Source organism: Molothrus aeneus, unplaced genomic scaffold (genome assembly GCF_037042795.1).
Source record: "Molothrus aeneus isolate 106 unplaced genomic scaffold, BPBGC_Maene_1.0 scaffold_53, whole genome shotgun sequence".
Lineage (NCBI taxonomy): Eukaryota > Metazoa > Chordata > Aves > Passeriformes > Icteridae > Molothrus > Molothrus aeneus.
This window is the reverse complement of record NW_027099206.1, coordinates 598,426-612,130: the sequence shown is the minus strand read 5'-3', so window position 1 is coordinate 612,130 and position 13,705 is coordinate 598,426. Positions and strand designations below refer to the sequence as shown.

Here is a 13,705-nt window from a genome sequence, read left to right as displayed (position 1 = left end):
CCACATTTTAAATATAGCTTTGGACAAGAGGGAAATTTCTAGAATAATCCACAAAAATTTGAAACATGTGGCTCCCATAAATCCTCCTGGTAGGCCTATGTACAGCCTTGATAAAACTCCCACTGATTACTTTACCAGACAGACAGGCTTGCAGAGGCATTTTAATACGCCTCCATAATGAAATGCTGAATGAACTGTATTTTCCCACTGCTGTGTAACTGTTATTGACATTTGTATTAATAACAGTAGTTAAATTTGGCTTCCTGGTGGGAAAATAAACTCCAAACTATCCAAAAGTAATAACACTGCATGACATACAAGAAATTTGAAGAAACTAGGATGAAAATTTTTTCAGTTCTGTATTAGATGCCATTTCTTGTCTTATCCTAGACACTCACACTTTATCCCTGCCCCTCCACTCATCTCATTCCCCCATTCCCTTTGTTACTTTGGCCTTCTGGAGATGACTGTAGTGAGGTTGATTTTTTTTTCTCCAAGTTAATTTAATGAGCTCTGAACCAGATTATTCACATGTGAAACTCTGAGGTAATGGATATTTTCTCACTGTGAAAGGAACAGTTATCCTGTTTTCTTCCAGAATAACATTTCCATCCTTGATGAAAGCTGTAGAGTGTGGTTTTCCACTGGGGAGACTCAGTGTTGCATGGCACCCAGGCTCAGCTCTCTTGGCTTAAACTGGCAGTTGGGAATTACACCTTACAAGTGTTTCTGCCTAAAGCCAAAATCAAGATGAACTTCCCTGTGTTCTCAGCTGATGCTGGAGGTGCTTGTGTCGCTGTTAGCTATGTAAAGCAGTTTTGCATCTTCCATTTATTGGTTGTCTCTCATCCGACTTCTGGTGCTTGAGACATTCTCAGCTCGGAACCTGCACTGGAAGCTGAGGAAAGTTGTCCCAGTTTGTCTTGTTAGAAAACTACCTTAGTTGGGGTCCATTATTTGCCTGATTTCTGGACTTGGGATATGACTCTGTGCATGGCACTCTTAGGCTTCTCCTGTCATTTCTAATTTACTGGCGTAAGAACAGGAACAGAATTCCCTCTCTCCATGTTTTTGTGAAGTACAGCACTTGGAGCTCTGTTAGGTAGAGGAAGGCACAGGGTTAAAACTTAAAGACTGCCATGAGGAGTTGGAATTTTTCTGCTTAATTCCCATTTGTGTCAGTGGTTAAGGGTTTCTTTCACTTGAATGGGCTGAAATGCCATGTGGATTTGGGGGTGGAGGAAGGAGGATGTTCACTGTGGAGACAACGTTTTTTCCTTTTTTCTAAATTTTGTAGAGCAGACCTAGGTGTTATAGTAAATGTGTTCATGAGAAACACTAATACAGGCAGCTACACAAACTAAGTGTAAACCATTCCTAAGGAAAAACAAAACAAACAAGCAACCAAAAAACCATATTAAAAGCCCCCTCACACTCCTTCACTCTCTCTGAAGTGCCCTCATGTAAAATCTGGCTTTTATTTAACAGAAACAAGTGAGGTGGGAGATAAAAAGCCAAGGAAGCTCTTTTTGATGTGGGGAAAGTGCTCTGCATTGGCTACTGAAAACCAGCCTGCTGAGTACATTGGAGCTGCTGTATGGAATACACAGAGACACCAAAATTAAGTAGTGGTTCATGTGTGTGAATTGAGTATTGCAGGGAGCACAGATGCTTCTAGCAAGATGTGCCTTTTTTAACCACAAAAGGGAAATGTGAAGGCTCAAGCCCTGTGAGGAGCTAAGCTGTTCTGTTTCCAAGAGATGAGAGGCCTGTGCAGAGCCACTGCCTCAGCCTTCAGAGTGGGTGCAGTGCACACTTTACTCAGAGTCATTAAGAAAATTCAATCCTCCCCAAAGAGTTAGGCCCAAACATTCTGCAAGTGTTTTGAAAGCCAGTGGCTGCACTCTGCCCCGGGGGCTCTGGTGAAATCCAGCTGTGGTGAACGTGTGAGGACGGGGCTGCAGCACAGCTGGATGAGCACTCCCAGCTCACCTGCACCGCAGCTCTTCAGGGAACTGGGCAGATCATTTAAACCCCCACAGAGCCACTTGTTCTCCTCTGCACGGGGCCTTGAATGTGTCCTACAGCAATGGCCTGGGGTGCAGCAAGGAAGAAAGGCAGGATGAGCACTGCTGGCTCTCAGATCCACAGAGACAGGGAGGAACAAGAGCAGAGCCTGGTTCAGCTCTGCCTCTGCTTTGGCTTTAGAACTGCTCTGAAGTACAGGGAGGAAGGTTTCTATACTCAATTCACACACATTACTTAAAATTTCCTGTTATTTTTCTACTTACTGTGTTTGTTTTCACCCCTTCATATGCCCAATCCAAGCCTGGGACAGTGGTACTGTCCTGTCAGCTCTGGACTGCTGACAGTGCACCTAATACAGGTTGCAAAGCCTGAACTAGTGAGCTGTGTAAGGATTAAAGCACACAAACTGAGTAAGTCCAGGAAAAAAATGAGCAGGCAGGACTGAGGCATCAAAAGCTAACACTGTCTTGTGCTCCTCTAACTGGCCTGGCCTCCAAATTCCAGCATTCCTGAATGGTTTCTGCAGTCTGTTGTCATCATTAGCATTTGGAACCCTAAAGCCAAATGCAGGCAAAGGTGCCCTTTAAGTTAATTATTTTTTTGCCTTTTTTTATAGTAAGCAGTTATCCAAACTTGTATAAAACTCTCATAATTGGATTTACTGCATGCTTGGCAAAAGGGTTTATTGTGTTACTACACTTCATGCTCACTGAAAGGAGAGATGCCCATCTGGGTTCCTTCCCCCATTCTAGGCAAGATCTCTACTTTCCAATTTAAAGGCAAAAATTGATAGCCTAGAGTAATGTCTTTAATCATGAAACATTAAACACAATTCTGTAGACTGAAAGAAGTTTCAAGAGGCATTGTGGGCAATTGAACAGAATTAGGATTAAGATCACTGATGATGAGAGACAGCTCAATGGCAGTAGGAGTCTCAAGAGGATAAATAAGCATCCAGGTCAACTCTTCTGTAAAAAATGGACTGAACGTGTCAGCACTAACAGGTTTGACTGGGAACTGCATGGTTTTTGCAAAGCAAATTGAAGCAATTCCTGTGAGAAACACAAATGCTCTCAGCTCCTGCTGGTACCCAGACACACAGAAGGCTGACTGGGTGATTTGTAAGTGTACTGTTAATGTCAACACTGTCCCAAGTCAACATCCTGGTACACAGAGTGGAAAGCAACGCTTCTGACTTCCTTCAGAGTTACTGCACTTTCTGCATTTCTACTGGATGGAAGGGGTTTCCTTCCCAGTCCTTCACTAAAGCAGAATTTATCCAGTACCATGGCATTTAAGGACACCATCTGCTGTGCCTGCAAACCCTTGCAGTACAAAGTTGTGCAAAGCAATCAGACAGTTTAGACATGCTAGTTTTTGCTGAACTGTTCTATGGGATCTTTTTTGGTTTACTGGGGGTGGTGGATGCACAGTTACCAAACCTGATCACTCTGTCAGACCCGGTCACTTGCAGAGAAGAAGGATGAGGGCTGGAGGTTGTCAGCACTACTGCAAATCAGACTGAGGCTGTTTTTAAGGACTTACTCTAAAGCGAACACTTTTCCTTTCAGAGTTTACACCTGCTTTTTGCTCATCATATTAAAGCTCCTGTTATTCTGCCTGAAAGAGAAAAAACATGCTTGCCTAAACATGGGTTTTTCAGAAAAAGGTCCTTAAAGGTTAATAAGTATATCCAGCCTCCTATCACATACACTGTATAGATCACTGCATTCTCTAGTCTATTAATTTTCTATGTGGACCTCAACCAGTGACCTCAAATATTTACATGTTCACTCTGCCTTTGAGGCAGAAACTCTAATCTTTGCTGTTGCTTTGATACATTTGAATCAAAGAATTATGGTGAGGTGTATGAGACAATCTCCACTTCAAACAGAACACTTGATCTCCTTGTGCATTTCCCAGGAATACTGGGCTACATTTTCAGTGACTCTTAGTACACCAAATTTAAACCTAAAGAAAATTACTCAAATTATACAAAAAATATATATATATTTTTTTTCCTCCGTGTGATTCACCTCTGTATGGATGTGGAAGCAATAAGAAAATGTTCACAGGAAGAAGGGAATAATTTATCCCATCCAGTAATTTATGCATTTTCAGTATTGCCCATTTCTTAGAAATATTGGCTGATGTTATTCAGTTTAGATTTTCTGCTTTTTAGCTGTATAAAGGACACAGATATATATAACATAGAGGAAATGAATTAACTTCTTCTTGAATGCAAAGAAATATGACAAATTTTCCAACTCTTTGTCTAACAGGTGTGCTGGAAGTAAAGCAGGCTCTTTAACATATCTTTTCCTGTTCAAATGTTTCATCAATTAACTTGAACTATTTTAATTCAAATATTTCTCACTGAAGTATATTGATAGCTGCCCTTACTCAAACACATGCTTCCTAATATATTTTAGATGAGTACTGTGAAAATGAGGTGCATTTAACTGCTTTTATGTATATGAAGTATCATATACAGCAGGTTCATATATTAAAAATATATTGTTATCTGTTCAGCTATTTGGATCTTTATTTAAAGGGTAGCTAAGCACATGAGAATTTTTACAAGACTCACTTAAAATCTGAATTCATTTTTCCAGTACTAAACAAAACTAATTATGATGTACAATGAAAACTTAAGTAGTGTTATAGTAGGGATCAGCCAAACCATTTCTTAAGGGAAATGTAAACTCTTTCCCTCCTCCTGCACTCAAGTTCTGTTGTCAGGTAGCCACCCAAGCACTGACATCCACTTGCTGGTACTCAGTGTGTAAATACTGTGAAACATCCTCTGACAGAGGGATCAGGCACACCATTCAACAGTTACACAGCTTCAATGTCTACATCACAATTTTGTCTCATTCCTTTCCCAAGACATCTGAGTGTTCAGGTTTTACATGATCATAAATGCTACATTTTCCTAATGCTGCACTAAATTTTTAATACTGCAGCTGTGACAAATCAAATGAAGCAGCCTCATCTGCATGTCCAGAGCAGGATTTAATAACTAGACATCTGTGCAATCATTTTCTGTTTTCTTTACTCTAGATTGGATGGTCTGATTTGCTTACTCTCTCCAGGATGTAGAAATACACTATACTGTTAATTGAGGTATTAAAATAAAAGCAATTAAACCTGGTACAAGGAAATGCAGCTTCAATCAGAGAATGTAATTGGAATAGAAAAAAAATTAGAGAGATGCGGCATAAAAATCAGAAATGGAACACGTGGATCTATACCTATCACTAACATTTCTCCACATATAAAAAAAAATATCACAGATTTCTAACAGGTTGCAGTCCTGGTAATAGCAAGATTAGGAAAATAATAACTTGGAAATAATTAAATTCAAGCCTTTACTGAAATACCAAGAAGCTCTTCAGGATATCACAGCTGGAAATGTGTTTCACTACAGAAAATTGGGATAAGACTACAAAACCAGAAGTTTTGGAGAAGAATACATTAGCCAGACTAAGATATTTTACAGAAAGTAAACATGAATTATTATTCTATCAGCAGTGGCCAGGAAATCTTCCTGACATGCTAGAAAAACACGCAGAAACAGCTATTCTAGGTCTATGATGAGATTTTTGTAATTAATTATTGAACACTGTCTCAGGGCTGGGGGGTGGCTGTGGCAGAGTGGAAAGCAGATTAAAAAGGGAATCCTTTATCCCTACATGGCCCTGATAACGATGGGAAATGCAGAACTTAGAGCTGCATGCATTGTTTGGTTTTTATGTGGCAGCAAACCCAGATGATGCTGTGTTGTGTTGATGTTCTGAGAGCCAGGGTTACCTGGCAAGCCATTTCTGAAAAGGAAGGACTGGCTTGATGCCCTGCAGCTGAGGATGCTGTGCTGGGCTTTTCTGACCACAGCTGTCCTGAGTAACCCCTACCAGCACTCAGGAAGAACTGCCTGTTTGGGAACTTGAAGGAGTAAGCTGCAGAGATGCATGCTGATGAGGGATGATTCACAGATGGGTATTTCTGATTTTATTTTCCTCATCACTAAAGGGGATGATGTTCACACTTGTCTTTTGTGTCTTCCCTTGCCCTAATCTGCCTGCTTATGCTACTGGGCAGCACTCAGAAACCTCCATATGCAGAACCCACCACATTCAGTGCTCACTGGCTACTTCGTGCTCCAGCTCTGACACTCAAGCACTAAACGAGAACTTAAGATGTGTTTCTAAACCATGTCAGCTCACAGCAACAACTGCTACATTTTATACTCCCTCTAGTACAAGAGTTGGATATAGGCAAATCCTGCATTTTAAACACTTCTGGAGTCATATCTGAGACTTAACCTATGGAAAATATCCAAAGTTAATGCTTTGCCCAATGTTTTCTGCAGGGTAATTCTTCTCTAACTAAATCCAGAATTCTTTCCTATCTTTTCATTTATTGTGCCATGCAACAGCTGCTTTTGTAGTGAAACAATACCTTGATACAACCAAGAAAAAAACAGGAGTGCTGGAGACATTTGCTTTATTTGTTTTAGTACTGCATTTTGTGAAACTCTCAGAAAAGTTACCTTTTTCATTCTGAGATTACACAAATTATTTCTGCAAACAACTCAGGCTTGATTTATCTGCTGTGATCTAGGCTGGCTTCAAGATGTTCAAAGTGTAAGCCAGAGGAAGGCAACAAAGCTGTTTTGAAGTGTGATGGACTGTTCAGATGGTGGGGAATTACAAAATACAGTAACGTGAAATAAAACCAGGACTTTGCTTAGTAGGGGAATGGACATTAGTGGGACCTGCCTTTAGTGTTCCAAAGTATGCATACCTGTGAATAGCAGTGAGGAACTGGTGAACAAAGCTTCTAAGGAAAAAATAAGTGTTAGGTTAAAAATTTGCTACAGCTATGGTGATTTATCAGAGTACAGGAAACCTGTTGAATTCCCTGTCTCAGACATCAGTGCTCAGTGACTGACTAGATGTTTTTGATGGCTGAGTTAATTTTAAGAGTGCGGATAACTCTTTTTAGGCATGCTGAGATGATCATTCAGACAAACCAAGCCTCAATCTTCTCGAAGAGAGCAAATCAGGGGTCAAGAAGGAAATCCTCCTCTTGGACTTACAGTGACTTGCTGGCTCACAACAGCTCATTTCTGTGAAACAGCAAGCACTGCCCATTGCCTGGGACAGTCTTCTGGAGTAGGTAAATAATCCACTTAATTAATTTTGTGATCTGTGATGCAGCAAATTGTATATTCCTAGGTTTTGCCTTCCTATTTGGTTTTAATAAAAGTAGTATCACTGTGGTACCTAGAATTACAGAAGTGTCCTTTTAGATCACTGAGTTCAACTATTAATTCAACACTATCAATTTCATAACCAAACCAAGCCATGTCCCTAAGTGCCACTTTTAGGTGTCTTTTCAATATCCAGGAATGGGGACTGCACCACTTCCCTGGGCAGCCTATTCCCCTGCCTGACAACCCTTCCCTGATATCCAATCTAAACCTCCTCTGGCACAGCTCGAGGCCATTTCCTCTCCTCCTAGCACTGAGAAAAGATACCAACACCCACCTGGCTACAGCCTCCCCTCACAAAGAGCAATGAGGGCCCCAGGAGCCTCCTTTTCTTCTGACTATACACCCTCATGCCACCATGGCATTTTTTGAAAAATCCTCTTTGCCCAGGATTTTCTCCTGGGAAGCTGAGAAGCCTCAGGGAGGAATGAAAACAATAATTATCTGATGGCTGCTCCTGTGTTTGCTGCTTTGGAATGTGGCTTGGGCATTGTTTACCAACAGGTGAATGTTTGATTGGTTCCATGTGAATTGTTTTAATTTAATGACCAATCATGGTCCAGCTGTGTTGAGGCTCTGAGGAGTCTCAAGATTTTATTATTATTCATTCTTGTGAAGCCTTCTGATATATCCTTTCTCTTTCTTTAGTATAGTTTTAGTATAGCATTCTAGAATAGAATAGAGTAGAATAGAGTAACAGCATAGCATATCATAATAAATCAGCCCTCTGAGAACATGGAGTCAGATTTTCATCTCTCACCTCGTCCTGGGGACCCTCACAAACACCACATCCCCATCTCCCTCAGCCTCGTGCTCCAGACCTGTCACCAGCTCTGCTGCCCTTCTCTGGACACCTCCCAGCATCTCAGTGTCCTGCTGACAGTGAGGGGTCCAAACCTATTCACATTCACATCTTGCAGCTGCAGCTCATGCCTAGGAGCACCTCACTGCCTTGTTCTTTCTCTTTTTCTCTCCATGGATGAAAATATTGTTCTAATATAGCACAAGTGATGTGAAGAACACAACTTCACATTGCTATTTACCAGCCTTAGCATAGGTTATACCTAGTTACTCTTCTTCAGCCAGATAAATGAGAAACTCCTTTCAGCACAACTAGGAAACCCAAGATTTTTATATTTTTCCCAGACATGTTAATGGACTTGCAAAGGTTTATGGGGTTTAGATGAGATTATTTGTGAGAAATAACTCCCTTGGAAAACAAAAATACTGAATGATGATTTTATCTCCTTTGTGTGGGTGTTGTATTTAATTAATCTAAGTTTTCTAATCTGAATGCTTCATAAGAAGGAGGCTTAATGCATTTTAACCCAGAAACTGAACTACTTGCAAAGATTCAAACTTTCTGCTAGAAAATTACTCCAAATAGAAAACTGAACTGATACAATGAAATTTGGGTTACCACTAGCTATGGCAATAATTAACAAGTAAATTTAGCATCAGTTGGTAAGCATCAGTTGGTAACTGCCAAGCAAATCTAACATCAGTTTTTAAAACACAATATTGTATAGTAATATTTCTATTCCATATTTTTGCATGTTTTTAGCATTTACATTTGCAGTCAAGTACTGGTCAAGTTGCAGTCAAAATGGAGAAAGCCTGTATGCATTTAAATTTTTGTACTTCTCCATTCCATTCTGCATAAATGGTACTAAAAATGTTTATAGGTTTTTAGTTAGTCCATGATGAATAAAAAAGAAATATTTTAATGCACCTTTTTTAAAATTCATATTGTCATATTGAAATATGACAAGAATATTAAGTTACACATTTAGGGACCAATTTATGAGAGAAAAATGCAAATTGAAATATGAACTACAGTTTTGTCATGTCTAAGCAGAACAATGGTTCAGCTTCCTCATCCTCCAGCCATCATTCCTTCTGCTGTTATCCAGTTAGTTCAAATATGAAGTACAGGCAAGCTGGGGTAGTATTTGAGAAAAAAAATCAGCAAAGAAGACCTAAATTTAGAAATGCTGCTGATGCACGGGACCTCTACACCAACACTGAGCCATGGGGTTTGTGGAAGTGCTCTTTTATGTCTGAGGTTCAAAACTCCACACTTGGCAACACTGGTTACTTAAAAATCAGATTGCCTCACTAAAATACAGGGCTTAACCTGGTCTGTTGGCTCATTGAATGGAATAATTAGGTTCTGTTTTTCTTTATATTTCTCCTGCAGGATCCAAGTCTGAATTTCTTTTAACAGGATCACCATCCCTTTCTGTTCTGAGCTGCCAGGCAAACAGCACTGCCTAATCACACAGCTCTGTAGCAGTACAGCATGGCTTAAGCTACAGAGACATACTGAGAGTATTAGAAATACCACATTAATACAGATTCCTTGTAAATCAATGATGCTGCTTTGCCAGCCTGTGGCTCTCATAGTGGAAGAATCTGATGAAGGGGATGGGGGCCACTGTTCCCTTAGACACACAGAGCTCTGCTGAGATGAATCCCTCTTGTATGCTGGTGTCCTTGGCTAATGGATGGGATGCAAACAGGAGTGGACATCACAATTTGGCTGCTCTGTAATGGTGTTGGGCTCTGCTTCTGCATGCTGTGTGCTCAGCAAGGGGGCATCTGAAATTGGTACAGAGATCCTCTGCTTGCTCCCCAGCCCACCAGATTCATCTGGCTGTGCAGCTGCATTCCTCTGCTTCTCTGGGCTGTGGCACTGGGTAACCTAGCACTGCACTACCTTTATTTTCATTAGATAAAGGTGGGTAAGAGAAATTTAAAGGCAAAAGCCTTTAGGAGGAACGAGACGTAAATTCAGTCATTTTAAGGTCTATTGTTTCTTTATACAGCTAAACAGACCTCCTTATCTAACACCTATTTAAGTAAGATCTAAATCATCATATTTATCTGAGGAATACCTGTAACAACTCAGTAATTAATATGCTTGTCTGTCTTCCCTTTTCCTTCCCAAGCAGTTCCTACTATGACATTTAGGAAATACATTTTGTAACTACAGCCATCAGCAACAAATTTCATTTACAATTTCTGGCCATAGCATAAACCACTCCCTCCAGGCATTTATGAATGGGAAGACATCCTGTGGAAACCTTCAGCAGTGACTAGAATCACAGTCCTCCACACCATGCACAAGCAATGTTATCAGAAGATATGGGAACAGGAGGGTGCTGAGAGCAGGCCCTGCACATCTTCTCCCTCCCAGGAGGGATGTGGTGAGTGCCCATCCCTAGAGATGCAGATTCTTCCTACCTTTCTATGGCAACCACACTGGAAGTGGAATTACTGAAATTAACTAAGTATGAAACAGCTGTATAGGATTGACCCCAAGTTTGTAGCTCAGCCTGGTGTCCTTTCTTTTGCCTCTTTTTACACAGAGCTCTCCCCTGTTGCATTTCTCACAACAGCAGAAATTGAGAGCGTGGCTTGTCTGGTTAGAATGGAATGGTCACATCCCTGTCCAACTGAACAGAAACAGGACAGCTCATGATAAAGAGTAATTAAAGAAAAACTTCCCCTTTTGCCTTTGCTATGCCTCTGGAGGAGCCCTAACGAGGTAAATGAACTTTCCAACTAATCTACTGCCACCCAGGTGAGGTACATAGAGACAAATTTCACTTGTAGGGCAGGCAACTGACTCTGCATCAGCAACAAAGCTGGAAAATCAGATTGGAGACTGAGAGACTTCTTAAAATCCTGCAAATTTGGGATTTGTTCTCTGAAAAATCTGGCTGCAGCACTGAGAATGTACTGCTTCTCCAGAACATCAACAAACCTAATCCTATCAGAGGACTGATATGATGGCCACAAGCAGTTTCTACCAACAGATGTCCTGAGGCCTCACCTGCCCAGGTGCTCTGGCCTTCATTTCCCACAGCCCCTTCTCTGCCACCGACCAGACCCTGTAGCACCATCACTGCAGCAGTCCCAGCAGCTTCACTGAGCTCTGGGGACAGTGACACTGAGCTCTGGGGACAGTGACACTGAGCTCTGGGGACAGAGACACTGAGCACTGGGCACAGTGACACTGAGCTCTGGGGACAGTGACACTGAGCACTGGGGACAGTGACACTGAGCACTGGGGACAGTGACACTGCACAATGGGGACAGTGACACTGAGCACTGGGCACTGGGGACAGCGACACTGAGCTCTGGGGACAGTGACACTGAGCACTGGGCACTGGGCACAGTGACACTGAGCACTGGGGACAGTGACACTGAGCTCTGGGGACAGTGACACTGAGCACTGGGGACAGCGACACTGAGCACTGGGCACTGGGGACAGTGACACTGAGCACTGGGCACTGGGCACAGTGACACTGAGCTCTGGGCACTGGGGACAGTGACACTGAGCACTGGGCACTGGGGACAGTGACACTGAGCACTGGGGACAGTGACACTGAGCAATGGGTACAGAGACACTGTACAATGGATACAGCTTCACTGAGCTCTGGGGACAGTGACACTGAGCACTGGGGACAGTGACACTGAGCACTGGGCACTGGGGACAGCGACACTGAGCACTGGGCACTGGGCACAGTGAGAAATGCTGCTGAGCTGGTGCTTTGTCCCAGCCCTTGGTTCCATGGGAGCTGCTGCTGCTGCCAGCAGTGGCTGCACCTGCTCCTGGCCAAAACCTGCTGACAGCCTGAGGTTTTGCTTTCCTCATGCTTCATGATGACAAAGCAGCTTCCTTGAGACCATGTTTCAAATCTTATTTTACTAAAATTCTGACCTTTTTCTACCAAATAATTCTTGCCTCTATCTCCTCTGCCTTATGTAATTTCTGATCACTTACTGGGCTTTTTGCTGGAAGCTCTGGCTTGGTTCTGATTAAATGAAAAAGTGATGAGACAGACTGAACTAGGTGAGCTATCAAACACCTAGAAAACATTCCAGCATAAAAGTATTTCCAAAACAAACATTTCTCTAAGAGAAGACTTGACAAACAGCCTGAACAATCAAATTCTTGAACACCACCCAGTTGATGGGACTCTTTTCTGGGCTAATTTACATAATTTGACATAATTACTGTTGTAAACACTTGAAGATGCTTTGCAAGCAAGAATGCCACCAAAGCCTGCATTTTATTGGGTCTCATTGCATTTGGCAGCTGTACAAAACTGTGGAGCATGGAAATGTGCTCAGAGAGATCCTGATTATACAAACACACACTACAAGCTTTGAATGCTCAATGCACGTTTCTGTACAGGACAAAGACACCAGAGGCAGTGATTCCCTCCAAGTGCTTGCCCATCAAACCACAGTTTTGTCCACAAAGTAGCAGTGGACACCTGGCTGCCTGACTCCAACTGCCTGCAACTGAAGATAGCCAGGGAATTTAAAATTTTAAAACCAAAGTAAAAGATAAAAAAAAAAAAAAAAAAATTTGATATATATGCACAACATATATATATGTAGGTGTGTATACACATATTTCTGATCTAAAAGATGTGACTTAATAATTAATTAAATAGTTCTGTAATAGATCTACAGAAGCAAGGAGTCCCCTAACTGAGGGTAACCCATCTTCTACTTTTGCCATATGGAATTCACTCATCATAACATAGTACAAAGGAGGATCAAAGTGTTACCTGAAGGATATTTTTTTTTAAAAGCTGTGCAGTTTTCTATCAACCAGACTGCTGTACATGTCCCATCACAGATTGTTGTGGGGCCTCTCAGACTGTAGTGCTTCCTCATTCAAACTAATTTACCATAAATGTCTGTCAGGAAAAATGTAGTTTTTTGTGCTGGTCAGGGAAATCTAGTTCAGCTGGTTTATCCTACTTTGGGTGCTCAGTCTGTTTCCTGTTCCCCTTCTCACACAGTTCCCCACTTGCCCTGCTGTATTTTTACATACCTACACCATCAGACATTCCCATGGAATGGCCCAAGAGCCCAGAGAAGTCAAAGCACAGCTCCAGCTAAAACAAAGTGCTACAAAAGGCTACAACCAGCATCTACATTTTAATTAATGGTTCACAAATTTCAAGGCAATATAAGCATCAGTATGATACTCACAGTAGTCCTGCTCACTGCACATATGGAAAAGAAAAACCAGAGCTTTAAAGATGTAATGAAAAGTCTTTTTAGAGAGAACTTCCAAGATGGCCACACAAATACATCTGTTCACCAGGCTAAATGGGTGCACTGCAAATGGAGTTCATCAGTGATCTTGGCAAGCCCTGATTACATTCATTAACTTTCTTCTAACTTACAGAAGGTACCCCATTGAGCAATAATGACATTTTAATTGCATTGGGCTTAGCAAAATCCTTTCTGAACAGAAAACTTTTAATTCTTTCATTTGTCTCTTAATTTATCATGAACAAACAACTAACTAGCTTTCACTTCTCTCAGGGAGATGTTCCTTTGCAGAAGGAAGAGGGAGGCCACAGAGTTGAG

General features: G+C 41.6%; 1 protein-coding gene across 1 annotated transcript in view; it reads right to left on the bottom strand.

Moving 5' to 3' along the window:
* The window catches only part of LOC136571037 (polypeptide N-acetylgalactosaminyltransferase 18-like), a 44,959-nt gene that overhangs the window by 729 nt on the left and 30,525 nt on the right, over nt 1-13,705 (bottom strand). The gene's annotated exons all lie outside the window — the stretch shown is intronic.